The sequence below is a fragment of the Ochotona princeps genome, chromosome 2, assembly GCF_030435755.1.
Source record: "Ochotona princeps isolate mOchPri1 chromosome 2, mOchPri1.hap1, whole genome shotgun sequence".
In the NCBI taxonomy this organism is placed as follows: Eukaryota; Metazoa; Chordata; class Mammalia; order Lagomorpha; family Ochotonidae; genus Ochotona; species Ochotona princeps.
In genome coordinates, this window is record NC_080833.1 from 152,766,261 (window position 1) to 152,781,062 (window position 14,802).

The following is a 14,802-nucleotide window of genomic DNA, read 5'->3' on the forward strand; positions in this document are numbered from 1 at the left end:
TGATAGGCTTACTTTTTCTTCACAACTTGAGCTAAACCATTCAATTCCCTCTTGGCCTATAGAATTTCTGTTTGACAATGTTGTTCATTTAGTGGAGGTCCCCTTGAAAACGACAGTGCTTTCCTTTTGAGAATGAACAATTGTTTGCACTTAAAAGAGCTGGACCACATAGGTCAAGGGAACGTGGATCTTTTCTGATCCTGTCAATTGACATCCTATAGGCCTTCTGTATTTGGAGGTGTACTTATTAAGATCAGGGAAGTTATGAGCTGTTTCATTGAATATGCAGCATACTCTCTTCCTCTCAGGAATTCCAAGAAAGTGTTCATTTCAGTAAGGTCTCAAAGCTCTCGGGTTGCTTTCATTCCCTTTCTCACATTTTTTTAAAAGCTGGCTAGAAAATAGTGAACCTGTCTTCAAGTTCAAATATTTTTTAATTCTGTTGATCCTCATTTATCTTGACTTTCAACTATTTTCATTTTTAATTTTTCTTTAAGAAATACTTGATTTACAAGGTAGATAAAGAGGGGGAGACAGATCCTCCATCTCAATGGCTGACATCAAGGCCTGGGCCACTGGATAGCCAGAGCCTGGAGCTCTGTCCCTCTTGTAGCTGACAGGGACCCAAGTACCTCTGCCCTCTTCTGCTGCCTCTGCAGACATATTAGCAGACATCTGGATCCAAGGTAGAATGGCCAAGACTTGAATCGGAGCTCATAGGAGATCAGTACACAGGCAGTAGCTCAGCCTGCTGCTCACAAGAGCCAGTCCACAGTAGATTTTGTAATATCTGTTCAATTCCTCAAGGTCAGTCCTTGCCAAATTTCTCATATCATGCATTGATTTTCTAATTTCATTTTCTGTTGAAGTGTCTTATGTCTTTTTGAGTGTTCCACATCATTCTTTTTGGATTCTTTATTTTATTGGAAATGCAGGTTTACAGAGAGAAGCAGAGGCACAGAAATATCTTCCATCCACTGGTTTATTCACCCAGTGTCCAGAATGGCCAGAGCTGAGCCAATCCAAAGCCAGGGGCTTCTTCCAGAACTCCCTCATGGGTGCACAGTCCCAAGGCTTTAGGCTGTCCTCTACTGATTTCCCAGGCCACAAGCAGGGAGCTGGACGGGAAGCAAAGCATCCGGTATTAGAACCAGTGTCCAAATGGGATCCCGGCATGGTCGAAGTGAGGACTTTAGCTACTAGGCTACTGCACCAGACCCCTTAACTGCCAAGCTATTGCGCCAGACCTCTCCCGTGTAAATTCTCAAATTTACTAGCATTCCTATGTATGCACCCTTAATTCTAATGTAGGTGTACACTAGGTATTAATGTTAAACACTTCAACGATGTGGTAGTAGTATCTTATAGTATAAACAATTCTATATGTAAAACTTGCAAGGTTCATTTCTCAACATGCTTAAGCCTTTAGTATTTTGTCCCAGCTTTTCCATTCTACGATAGCCATACTTCTGTAGGACAATATTCTACAAGCAATTATCTTCCTTAATAACCTGCTTATTTGCTTGATTTACATTTTGAAACAATCATGTAAGACTCCAAATTAAGACATTCTATAAATAAAAACATACCACATTTTGGCCCAGGCGCAAGTGATGGTGAGTGGCCACGGCATTTCTGCAGACCCTGGCCTCTGCTGCTAGGGGGTCTTCAACAGTGGAGCCGACCCTCGACGCAGATCCCAGGGGTCTCTAGCAGCTGAGGCGACCCTCGCCCCTGCTGCCGGGGGTCTCCAGCAGCAGTGGAGAACTGAAGAGAGGGGGCTCAGCAGGGCTGGTAAGGCCAGGAGCAAGGTAAGGGGAGGGAGTGCAGCATGGCTTGAGACCCTCCCCGCACTGCGAGGGGAAGTCCAGGAGCAGCAGAGACCCACGCTGTGGCACCCGGGGGTCTCCATCAGCATTGGCGACACTCGCCTCGGCTGGTAGGCGTCTCCAGCAGCAGCAGAGACCCTCGCCTAGGGTGCTGGGGGTCTACAACAGCGGAGGCGACCCTCGCCTTGGCTTGCAGGGGTCTCCAGCAGCGGCAGAAAGGGGAGGGGATGGGGCGGGGTGCAGCTGGAGAGTCCAGGCTAAAGGGAAGGGGAGGAGGGTCAGCAGGGCTACAGCCCTTTGCTGCGCCACAAGGGGATCCAACAGCAGCAGCGACCCTGGCCTCGGGTGCTGGGGGTGTCCAGCCGCGCGGCGACCCTCGCCTCCGCTGCATGGGGTCTTCAGCAGTGGCGGTGAGCGGAGGGGAGGGGGCACGCTGCAGCTGGAAAGCCCAGGAGCAAGGGAAGGGGAGGAGGCGAGGCACTGCTGCAACCCCTAGCTGTGCCACGAGGGGATCTCCAGGAGAATTGGCAACCTTGGCCTCGGTTGGCGGGGGTCTCCAGCAGCGGTGGCGACCCTCGCCTCAGCTGCTGAGGGTCTCCAGCAGTGGCTAGGCGAGGGGAGCTGAAGCAGCGCAGCCAGGCTGGAGAGCCCAGACACAAGGGAAGGGGAGGGGCCTTGGCCGAGGGGAAGACACACGCTTTGGCTTCCAGTGGTCTCCAGCAGCAGCTACCCTCGCCGCTGCTGACAGAGGTCTGCAGCAGTGGTGGCGAGCTGAAGAGAGGGGGCGCAGCGGGGCTGGTAAGGCCTGGAGCAAGGGAAGGGGAGGGAGCGCGGCATGGCTTGAGACCCTCCCCGCACTGTGAGTGGAGCTCCAGCAGCAGCAGAGACCTTCTCTGCTGCACCTGGGGGTCTCCATCAGCATTGGCGACCTCGCCTCGGCTGCCAGGGGTCTTCAGCAGCGATGGTGACCCTGGCCTTGGCTTGCAGGGGTCTCCAGCACCAGCGGTGACCCTCGCCTTGGCTTGCAGGGGTTCTCCATCAGCAGCAGCGACCCTCGCCTCGGGTGCTTGTGGTCTCTAGCCGACTGGCCAGGGGAGGGGTGGGAGCAGCCCGCCAGGATAGCTCAGGCACATGGCGAGGGGAGCCTAAGAGGCATGGTGCATCTGGAGAGCCCAGGAGGAAGGGAAGGGGAGGGGCCGCGGAATGGCTGCAGACCTTCTCTTCGGCTGCCAGGGGTCTCCAGCAGCAGAGGCAACTCTCGACGGGGACCCCGCTGCTGGGGTCTCCCCTTGGGGAGGCCCTCACAACTGCCCTGTGTGTGTGGTATGGAGTGGTGATTGTTGGGGTGGAGTGGTCCAGGGTGGTGTCCCAGTGGGTCAAGAATCAGCCTGCCAGGCAGATGGCCTGCATGGGTGCTGCTTCAGATCCTGGCTGCTTCCCCCGCAGGCCAGCTCCCAGCCGATCCTCCTGGGAGAGCAGTGGAGGATGGTGCAGGGCTTTGTGCCCCTGTGCCCCTGTGCCCAGGGGGACACCTGGAGGAAGGTCCTGGTTCCCGGGATTGTCATGGCCCAGCCTCGGCTGGCTCTGGTGCCGGTCCTTGGGGAAGTGAGCCAGCAGATGCAAGAAAGATTGCTCTCTCTTCCTCTCTGTTCCTCTGTGTTTCAAAGCAGTCCCACGTCAGCATGGGCACGGGCACTGTGGGAGCTGCATTCCCACGTCAGCGTGCCCATGGGCGTCTGGGAGTTGCAGTCCGACGTCAGCGTGCCCACAGGCACTGTGGGAGCTGCAGTCCACGTCAGTGTTCCCACCTGTGTCTGGGAGTTGGAGTCCGACTTCAGCGTGGGCAAGCACACTGTGGGAGCTGCAGTCCCACGTCAGAGCGCCTAAGTACTCTAGCCTCTGGAGTCGTGAGGCATTTTGGGAAAAGATGTTCCACTAGGTAGCCTTCCATAGGCCGCTCTGGGACAAGAGACACCATCCCCTTGTCTCTCAAAGTGTATCGTGGGATGTATATTCCCAGCACCTCTTTTGCCGCCAGGCCAAGGCCAAGCCGAGCACAGTCGAGTACAGCCGAGCACAGCCGAGCTCAATCGAGCAGGTATGCAGTGCAGTGTCTGGGTTGCAGCGCCAGATGGTCAGGCTTTTTGGAGCACATTTGGGAACTTGTACTGTAGGTGGAAAAAGCCATGAGCAGGTATGACGTTGGCGGGGGAGCCACCTGGGCCTGGACAAGGGAACGCTTTCAGGGCCTGTGCTCCCGACAGCACGGGCCTGGATCCCTGGACTGTTTCCCAGCAGCCTTTCCTGCGTTCTACCCTGAACCCTTCTTTAGGGGAGGTGCACCCTTGCATCCCTGCCCTCTACTCAGGCACCCGTCGCCCCTTTCCCGCTTGTCCCTGCCTTGGCCATGCACCCCATCCCCTTGGAGAGGCCCTCACAACTGCCCTGTGTGTGTGGTATGGAGTGGTGATTGTTGGGGTGGAGTGGTCCAGGGTGGTGTCCCAGTGGGTCAAGAATCAGCCTGCCAGGCAGATGGCCTGCATGGGTGCTGCTTCAGATCCTGGCTGCTTCCCCCGCAGGCCAGCTCCCAGCCGATCCTCCTGGGAGAGCAGTGGAGGATGGTGCAGGGCTTTGTGCCCCTGTGCCCCTGTGCCCAGGGGGACACCTGGAGGAAGGTCCTGGTTCCCGGGATTGTCATGGCCCAGCCTCGGCTGGCTCTGGTGCTGGTCCTCGGGGAAGTGAGCCAGCAGATGCAAGAAAGATTGCTCTCTCTCCCTCTCTGTTCCTCTGTGTTTCAAAGCAAATAGCACAGAGGAAGGCTGGCATGCACACAGGCAGGCAGTCAGGCAGGAAGAGATAGACACCTGCTGCCCTCCTGGGAGGGAGCGTGCTGTGTGCTGTGTGCTGTGTGCTGTGTGCTGTGCTCTGTCTCTACTGCTTTTTCCTGTGAATGCAGACCCCGAGGGCGTATGTAGGGCTTCCATAATGGGACTCCTTTGCAACTTGTAAAGAGTGTGCTTGACAGAGAAGGTCTCTGTGGCTGGGGCTGCTTCCCTTGACTTGGCAGCAGTTAGGAGGAGCATCCTGCAGTGAGTGCCGGTGGCCACAAGAGGGCAGGCGAAGCTGTCCTTTCTACCCCTGTTTCTCTGAAACTTGAGGAAAAGTAAGTGAAGAGGCTATTTTAGAAAGTATAAATTAAATAGAAACGGTTTTGCCAAGCATTTGGATTAAAGAACAGCTACTAGTAAGTATGTTTCTAGGGCTGCATCTTACTGTCACCCTGGGTCATTCCACAACATTGCATTATGTTTCTCCTACTACCAAACTGAAGCTCATTCTCTCCCTTTCCCTTTATTTTGTTTTGTTTCTAAGTTTTGCTTCTATTCACCATCTGCAATATCGGATCATTTTGGGCCTAGTTGTTATGACAGTCTATCTGGTGGCCATGGTGGGCTCTATCCTACCTCTTACTTTTTACAAGAGAACTTCCCCATCATCTCATTTATTATTTCCGGTAGGCTTAAGAACAATAGTTTTATCATCCTGTTTATGGGTGTGGGATATTGGGTCTAACAACTTGGACTAACTCATTCACAATCATACAGTCATGAAATACCAGGGCTGAGCTCGTTGTCCCAGTTTTTTGTTTGTTGGGTTTTTTGGTTTTGTTTTGTTACTCTAAACTTTTGTAGTTGGTGGAAACAGATTGTGTGAACGAATGCTGCAATCCCAGGAGGTAACCAGACGGAGGAAGGGGGTGTCATGAGTGAGTGCTTTGCAGAGTGATGACATCACGCCAGCTGATACAAACAACCTGCCCATTGGATCTGCATGTCACTTTCCTGTAAGAGCCCACCTGATGTTTGTAACCAAGTGACAGTAAGGGGTGTTAGTGTATGTAAAGGTGGGAGAATGGGGAGTTCTAGTGTCTGGAAAATACCTGCAGGTGGTGCCATTAGTTCTTTGTAAAGTGCTGGTCTTAAAATGTGAAACCCAAAAGGAAAAGTTCTTGTGAAGCTTTAGGAAAATTAACAGACACTTGAATACTGGGTACCTTTGGGTACAATCATGTTTGAATTTTTGACCTTGAACTTGATTTGAATAAAGTCCTATTTTGTGAAGATACTAAAAGTTCTGGGGAACTAAATCCCAGGCTTCAACTTCCTTCAACAGTTCCTTTGTCATTTATTAGCTTAAGCTGCCTTTCTATTTTCAAATATAGGCAGTTCATCTTCTGTATAGATTCCCAATACAGTAGGGATTAAAAGTTGCTCAAAGCTAGGCAGTAAAACTTTCAGCCAAGAAAAAATCAAACGTCTGGATGGCCCAAGGGAGCAACTGACATTTCAGTTTTTTTAAAGATTTATTCCCTGAATATTTCAAGTTTAAACATAGGCTTTGGATTAGTGCAACTTGGGTTCTGTGTCACTTATTCCATATTACCTCAGTATTATATTATGGATTCAATTTCTTGCTCAGTTTTTGGAAATGGAAGACAAATTAAGTTGTCAGGCAGGACTTTAACCTGTAGTTTGCATTTCCTGTTCTTGAATTGTAGTGCTAGAGTCTTCAATGTTATTAATTTTTGCTAACGTGAGTAAGGAAGTGAAGTCCCAGGACTGTTTGGAAAACAGGATGAGCTTTAGTTAGGGAGGGTGGGGGTGTGTGAAATGATGGGTTTAATAAGGGAAGTGAATAGGAAGCAGCAACAAGATGGTCATGTTACATTTGTTGAAACCAGAGATTCTGAAAATATAGAAGTCACTTCAGAAAACAAGGACCTTGTAGGTATCATTCTCCTGTCTACTTCTCTTCCCCCCCAAAGTACTAATGTTGAAACAATTTTGATTTGATGGTGATACCGTTTATGGAAGGATTGTTTTTTTTACTGTAGAGGTGAGTCCTGTTTGGATAGAATTTGTACACAGATATAGTGAACATCTTTGGAAGTTATGTCACCAGTGACCGTGTGCTTTAAATCACTTGCGTTATTGTTATGATGATGATGATGATGATCAAGGCAATTGCAAAGCACTTACCCTTGAACATCTACCAAAAGTCTGAGGCTCTATGACATAATGTTGATGGATTGTGTTGTTGAAGAATTAACAAGATGAATGCCCTTTTCCCTACGGTTGTATGTACTTACATCTTAAACTTATTGCTAAAGAAGTAGGTGTCAGAGCGGCTGATTTAATTGTGCTCAGTATTTTGTGACAAACCACGAAAGAAATTCCATTAGTCAAGATATTTGCCGTTCTAATGAAGAGTAAAATCTGATGATTTAATAATGTTGGGATTATCTCATAACTAGTTGTTTAATTAAAGATCAAACATGCTAATGTGATTAGTAGATCTTATTATGAGACCTAATTAGGCCAGGGTTAAGCAAGAACTTCTGGCCCATTATCTCTTTCTGTATAGCTACAAACTACAAATGGTTTCTCTATTTCAGTTGTTACAATAAATGTCTTATGTGCATGAAAAGTATGAAATTCTAATTTTGGTGTCCATCTATAAAACTGTATTGCAGCGTAGTGATGTTTATTCATGTACATTGTCTACAGCTGCTTTCAGTTATAAAGGCAGAATTCTACAATTGTATGTAAGCATACAAAGATCATATAGCCCACAAAGCCTAAAACATTCAGTATTTGTAGAAAAAGCTGACATTTCAGATAAACTGTAGTGTCTTTCACATTTGTCCACTTCTTCACATTTCAACATCCATTATCCTGGTCTAGATCTTAGTTCTATATTGCCAAAATTGTTGCAGAAACCTCACAACTGGTATTCACATTCCTGGTTTTCCTTACCTTATCTTCCTAAAATATGCACACTTAAATATTTAATGATGTCTCCGTATTTACAGAAGAACCTACATAGTTCAACGCAAAGTGCTTCTTGGGTCACTCTACACTTCAGGGAAGGCTCCACCTGCTTGCTCATTATAGTCTATACTTAGGGTAACCATCTGATTTTTCCAGAAGGGATAAGTAAGTGTGAAAGAGGCCTTTATAGTCATTGAATTGAGAAAACAAGTGTAAAGCAATATTATTCTAGGCACATCGGGATATATATATATATATATATATATATATATATATATATATAGCGCCATATTACCAATTTTTCATCTGGTTGCTACACATTCCTGATCTCTATATGTACTTGTTCTTTTACTTCTACTAGAATTTCTTTTCCTCTTTGTATAAATATCTACCTGAAACATTTTTCCAAATCCAGTTTATAAAGAGCCATGTCTATGCACCTGTACTCATACATAATCTCTTTCTCCCACTGCACGCGCACACACACACGCGCGCACACACACACACATACACACATACACCTATAGTGTACAGCACTAGTTTCTTTGAGACATAATCCTTAGCAAACACCATATTCCTCGTGGATCTATATAGCACCATGCCATTTGCAGTATATATTTGATGAATCAATGAAGACTAGATTGTGGAGACTAGTATTTGAAGTATTCAATTTCTGAATCTTCCATTTTAATATGATTAAGTAGTAAGCAAAACTAGGTTTCTGAGAACTGAGGACACATCCTTGAGTGCCAGTATAGAAGTGTAGCAGGATGGATTAAAGTGCAGGTATAAACTTTGGGATCCAGCCTTCCTGAGACTGCATTATGATTCTGTCACTAATAGGCTGTATTACCTTGGGCTAGTTACTTTCTTCTCCTTACCTTCTTGCATCTGTAAAATGTGGGTGATCATAGTAGTTACTTGATGGAATGATGGCTGAATAATCAAGTATTCCAAGAACGCAGTGACTGCTCTATGAAAGTTCACTGCTGGGAGAATCAAGATGGCAGAATAGGGTAAGCACACGTTTAAACAGATGGAGAAACATTTAATCAGGATGAAGCAGAGAGGACACATTCCAGGAAATAGAGAAAAGAACAACAGCAGAGGGATGCCTGGAGACTGACAGACACAGGAAAGCAGCAGACACAATGGTGTGGTGTTGCAGTGATGGATACTCCAGCGGCATTCAGCTGACGGCAATCGGAACTCCACCAGCAACCAGGTGGGAAGGGACTTGCACTGGAAACTTGGGAGGTGAACCCAAAGAACTGGCCGTCCTGCTAGTCCATTTGATTTGACCAGGAGCAGAGACAGAGCAGCAGATCCCAGACAGGCAGTGCGAGGACAGGGTGGATTCACAGCCCAGTCAGCCCCATAGAGCCGAATTGGGCGCCATTTTGCGTAAGGAGACAAAAGCAAGGGAAAGGACTGAGCATAAGTTGAGCTGGGAGTGAACTCGTTTCTTCTTTTTTTTTTTTTTTGCATTTTTTAATTTAATTTTGAAAATTATATTGTTGACAATCTTTACATAGTTAATTATGGTAAAAAGGTTCAGGAGCTATAGGGAGGTGGGTAAGACTATTATGTCCATATTGTTTCCTTCTTGTATCTGAGGTAAAGGGGGTTATTGAGGGAGAAGCCCCTCCCAGTTTCCCACCCACCCCAAGTCCCGGATGTGGGGCATGCTCTGAGATCCTTGCTCAAGTGGTTTTAATAGTTCATCAGTTATGAATCGCTGCCATTTTCACCACTCCAAGCACGAGGGGGTTGTTGAAGAATCCACTGATTGACATAGTCATAGAGTCTTCATTTGCCCAGTATTTCGCTGGCAACATAGAGCTGAGGTGGTTGATTGACTTGTTCTTTCTTCTGTCTTTTCTTGGCCAGGGTTCTGAGTCCAGCATTTCGATTGGGGAGAACCCCAAAGAAATTGTGAGGTATTTATAGACCAGATTCTCGTATGTTCTAGCAAGCACAGGGCCCGGCACAGTCCATCTCCTGGATCAGCTGGTGGTTGCAATTGCTGGGTTGGTTCTGTTTTCAGGCCCAACATAAACTGGGACCAATGGCTGTTGCAGTCCAGCCTGGTTCTGCCCAGCACATACTAGGCCCTCACACATACCAGTGGGAGCTGCAGCCTAGTCAGAGCAACCCACAATAACACCCAGCCACGCGCTAGGGGAGGGGAGAGGGCGGGGCGCGGCGCAGCTTCAGACCCCAGCCTTGCCAGGAGGGGATTCCTCTCCCCGAGCAGGTGGAGACCACCGCTGCACAGGGAGGGGAAGGGGGCGCGGCGTGGCTAGAGACCACTGGAGACAGGGCCACAGTCCTCACTCTGGACCCCGGGAGACAGGGCCCGGTCCTCTCTCCGGACCCCAGGAAGCAGGGCCCCGGTCTTCCCCCTGACACCTTGGACAGGCCCTGGTCCTCTCCAGAACTCTGAGACCTTGGACAGGTCCTGGTCCTCTCTCTGGAACTGGAGACAGGGCCACGTTCTCTCCTGAACCCAGGAGACTGGATCCCGGTCTTTTCCCCGGAACACGGTAGACAGGGTCCTGTCCTCTCCTGGAGCCTTGGCGCCTCGGGTGCGCTGGGACCCTCGCCTCGGGTGCTGGGGTTCTCCAGCAGCAGCGGTGACCCTCGCCACGGCTCCCGAGGGTCTCCAGCAGCAGCAGCAGCGGCGAGGGGAGGTGTGGGGGGGGGGCTGCGCGGCTAGAAAGCCCAGGCTGAAGGGAAAGGGAGGGGGCGCGGCATGCCTGCAGCCCCTAGCTGCGCCAGGAGGGGACAAAGCCAATTGTTTTTTGTAGCCCTAGCCAGAGAGAGCCGACCCCTTGAGGTGCGTCACTGCTAGAGGAGGCAATTCGGAACCAGCACAGCTCCAAACTCAGACACTGCTTTCCCTGGGATGCGCCGGGGTGGGGGGCCGCCAGCTAGGAGCTGGCGGGTGTGGGGGAAGCAAATGTGTCTCAGGCGTGCATCAGCCTGAGAACGTGAAGAATTATCCGCGGGATTATCCGCGCGGTCCACACGGTCCAGCCAAGGGCACGGGCAAGCCTGCTTAGTTGGCTAGCTTTCAGAGCAGCTCTCCAGAGGCAGCGAAGTTCTGCTCACCAATGGGGAAAAAAAAATCCGGAAGGCGGGGGAACAAAGCTTGGTTCATTCTCAACATCGCACATCCCGGGGACTCTATTGCCCCTTGGCTTTACTCAGAGTTTCTGCTTAAGGTCTCTCTCAGCTGGTCCAGGCGGCAAGGAAGGCACCGGTCTCCTCCTTGCCGGGAAGGGGGTGGCGGAGGCGGGTTGGGCTTGGCCCCACCCGCCTTGTCTTTCTTGTCTTTGCTGCCGGACTGTGCTGGGTTCTGCCGCCTCAGCCTTCCCGTGGCTTTTGTGTTGTCTTCCAAAGTTAGATTAACATTCCTGCCTTGAAATTTTTAAAAATATCGTTATTTTGGTAAATGTGCTACTTTACATCCATAAGTGGCTTTAAAATAACTCCAGAAAGTCACTTATAATTACCACTGAAAAAGCATGAAAATTAGCTTCTGATCTTGTGCAAACCTGGTTAGGTTTGTTGGCTCACCCCTTTCAGAGTGTGACTACAGGATACTCACCCTTCAAAAATCAAACTTTCAAAAAAGATTTATTTATTTTTATTGGAAAGTCAGAGATACAGAGAGGAAGAGAGAGGAAGATGTTCTGTCCTATGATTCACTCCGCAAGTGACCACAACTGCTTTCCCAGTTCACAAATAGGGAGCTGGATGGAAGCGGGGCTGCTGGGATCAGAACCATATGGAATCCTGGCACGTTTAAGGCAAGGACTTGAGCCGCTAGGCCACCGCGTTGGGCCCCCAAAATGAAACCTTTTAACGTAAAGAAAACTCAATTTCTAAATGCGTCCTAAGAATCTACTAAAGATGCAAAGCCTCTCCTGTGTATTGTTTGAGAACAGTAAGAGCATCTAATTCTGTGTTGCTATAAAATGTCTGGTAAAAAAAAAAGGAAGCTGATCAAAGTAAAAATGTAATTAATAATAGTTATTATATTTTACTGTCCCCTGAAGATTTGCATGTATTGCTACTGCAGAGTTCCAAAGAATACATAAAATACATTTTCCCCAAATCATGCCCCCAACCTCATCTGAAAATAATTGATGATAGAGCTGGTGACGTGGCCTCAAGGACTAAGCCACCATCGGCATCATCAACATCCCGTGCAGGTGCTGCTTTGGGTCCAAGCTGCTCTACTTTCAATCCCTCTTCCCACACTAGTACCTGGGAAAGACAGCCCAAGGATCACACTGAAAGTGTGAGGGGAAGCCTGTGTTGACTAAAGGAGACTCCAGTTGCATCCTCTATAGCTTTGATGTGGACGCATATACATGCCACTGCATGAAATCGCACAGCATCTAGTAACAGTGTCTGTTGATTTTTACTCAAGGGGTACTTCCAGTGGAAGCGTCATTTTTTAAAAAGAAAAATCATAAAGGAAAAGGAAAGAAGGAAGGAAGGAGAGAGAGAGAGAAAGAAAACAAACTTTGAGGGTGGGCATGATGGCCCAATTGGCTAATCCTCCAATTGTAAGCACCAGGACACTACTGATTCCTGTCCTGACTGTTCCAACTCCCTTCCAGCTCCCTGCTTGTGGCCTGGGAAAGCCTAGAGGATGGCCGCAGTCCTTGGGACCCTGAACCTACATGAGAGATCTGGAAGAAGCTCCTGGCTTCGAATCAGCTCAGCTCTGCCCTTCGGGGTCATTTTTGGAGTGAACAAACAAATGGAAGATCTTTCTGTCTCTCCTTCTCTCCGTAAATCTGCCTTTCCTATAAAAGTACATTTTTTAAAACTCAAACTGCAGTTTTATTTTTTTGCTACTGTATTCACGTGTCTTTTTTTTCAAACACCCCTTTTCTGCCACTCACGCAGAAGGGCATTTAAGCAAAGCAAAATGAAAATATCTCTATGGTCTCAGGAGCATTGTTGTAATTTTAGGGGCAGGCCTGGTTCTTGGCAGGGAACGAGTGTAGCTTGGATGCATTCCAATCAGGGCACAAAAATCAGCTCTAAGGGCTTTGAAGCATAGAGAGAACGCTTCACCAGCTCTGGCTTCGTAATTCCACCCAGGAGGGAAAGCTTTCACCGAGTTCCTGTTCCAGGGATCACCATTTTCTGCGGGTGCGCCTGTGAGCGCGCGCCCAGGTGTCCCAACCTGAGTGCACTGGTTAGTCAGGTGCGCGTGTGTCTTGATTTCAATCAGAGTTGTTGTAGGTTTCAGCGGCCTGTCCATCAACTAGTATTTCTGGAGAAGCTCTAAATCCAGACACCTGCTACCCAGCGTCCTCCACCCGCCCGACTCATGGGAGGTGGAATGGAGAATAGCGCAGGTGTGCGCACTCAGGTGAGCGGCGCGCCGGGGGCCAGGAGCCTGGGACCAGGGACCAGGGACTGGGGAAGGCCAGCGTCGGGCCCAGAGGAGCACAATGCCGCGGGTGAGTGACCCCAGTGGAACCCGGAGTCCACTGAGCCCTGGTCTCTCGGCCACTAGCCTGGCGGGCTGAGGTTTAAGCTGGCGGGGAGGCTCTGAGCTCACGGGATGGGGCAGCGGGTCCGGTCTGTGGCTTCAAGCTCCTTAGGTTTAGCCTGAGTGTTTCGGCAGCGGAGGAATGGTGATCTAGTTCCTGGCTACTACAGCACTCCAGAAGGGAGGGGGGGATTCAAGTTAGAAAGCTACCAGGCAGATATTTTCAAGTCGCTCTCTCTGGGCCCAGACCCATGGTCCCAAACGCTGGGACTCCAGAAAACTTTTGCGACTAAGTGAAGACCTCCTAAGGCACCCGAGGTGCGGTTCTGCCCGAGTTGCAACATTCGTTTAATTGGCGTTAATTAGAATACTCCGTTGGTGAAAAAGTCAGTCTGGATTTGGGTCTTTGACTTCATATCCCTTGTTTTCGCGTTTGTAAATAGTGGTGATAGAATATGACAAAAGTACACCGTTGGGGAATTTTTTGGTCAAGTTCAAGAAGTAGCACCGTTACCTCTGTCTAGACTTCAAAGTGGACTTTAAAATACTGTGTGTCTCACACTTTCCAATTCCATTGTGAGGGTGAAGTGAGCAGGGAACATGGAGTTTTTTAATGTGGTGGTAAGGTGTTGCAAAACCAGGGCTTGTTTCCTGAAAAAAAAAAAAAATAGAGAGCTCAGACAATTATCAAAGTTTCTGGACATTTCTCTTGTGGTTTGATTCTTGAAATTTTCAGTATGGGAGCCCTTTGGTGCTGTTTAAATTTGTACGGAAAACAGACTCCTGAGTAGAGACCCTTTGTTTAGTTTGTACTTTGCAACCTGACATTTGACAATGGTTGGTTCTAAATAGTTGTGCTTTATCGGCACAAAGGAGTTTGGCATTTTTTTTTTTTTTGTAAACTTGTTCAATTAGGATGCACTTTGCTGGTAATCTTCGTGCTGTATTTGTAAAGTTTTGTTTTGAAATGCTGTTTTACTCTGACCTGAAAGAAGTGGAACGTACAGTTAAAATTTTGTGTTGAGGAAAACAATAGAAGGCTTAAAAAAAACTTTGAAGTGGGATTCTTTGAATGTTTAAGTCTTTTTTTTTGCACAAGCTGCTTTCTTGGTAAAGACTGTTTCTTGTTCTTTGTGTGGGTAAGTTCCAGCCCCTTCCCTGTTCCCCAGGGGCCATCAGCACAATGGTCCCTTCAGTTCTCAAGCCAGAAGCAGAGAAATCTATCCTTTCCTGAATCTCCCCCATCCAGTGTATCCACGCTTCTGGTCAGTTTTCACCATCAGCCACCCTGAGCGCCCTAGGCTGCAGGATCCTGTGCCTTAGTGCTGTGCTGGATGTAAGTAGCCAGAAATGAACCAAGCTCAAGCAGTGCTTGCCCACATGATTGTGGCAGAGTCAGGGAGGCAGGTTCCCAGCCAAGAGGAATTAGGTGTCAGAATGGGAAAGCTTTGGAGATGCAAGGAGGCACTGGCTTCCTTTACAACAGGTAGCCCTGGAAGATCTACCTGACAAGCTGAGATGGGGAGGAACCAGTCACAGGGAAAGGGGCAGGGAGACTGCAGCCTGGCCTTGGAACAGTTGTGCTGGGAAGGGCTTGGCTTATCCGAGGTCTCGGCAGCAA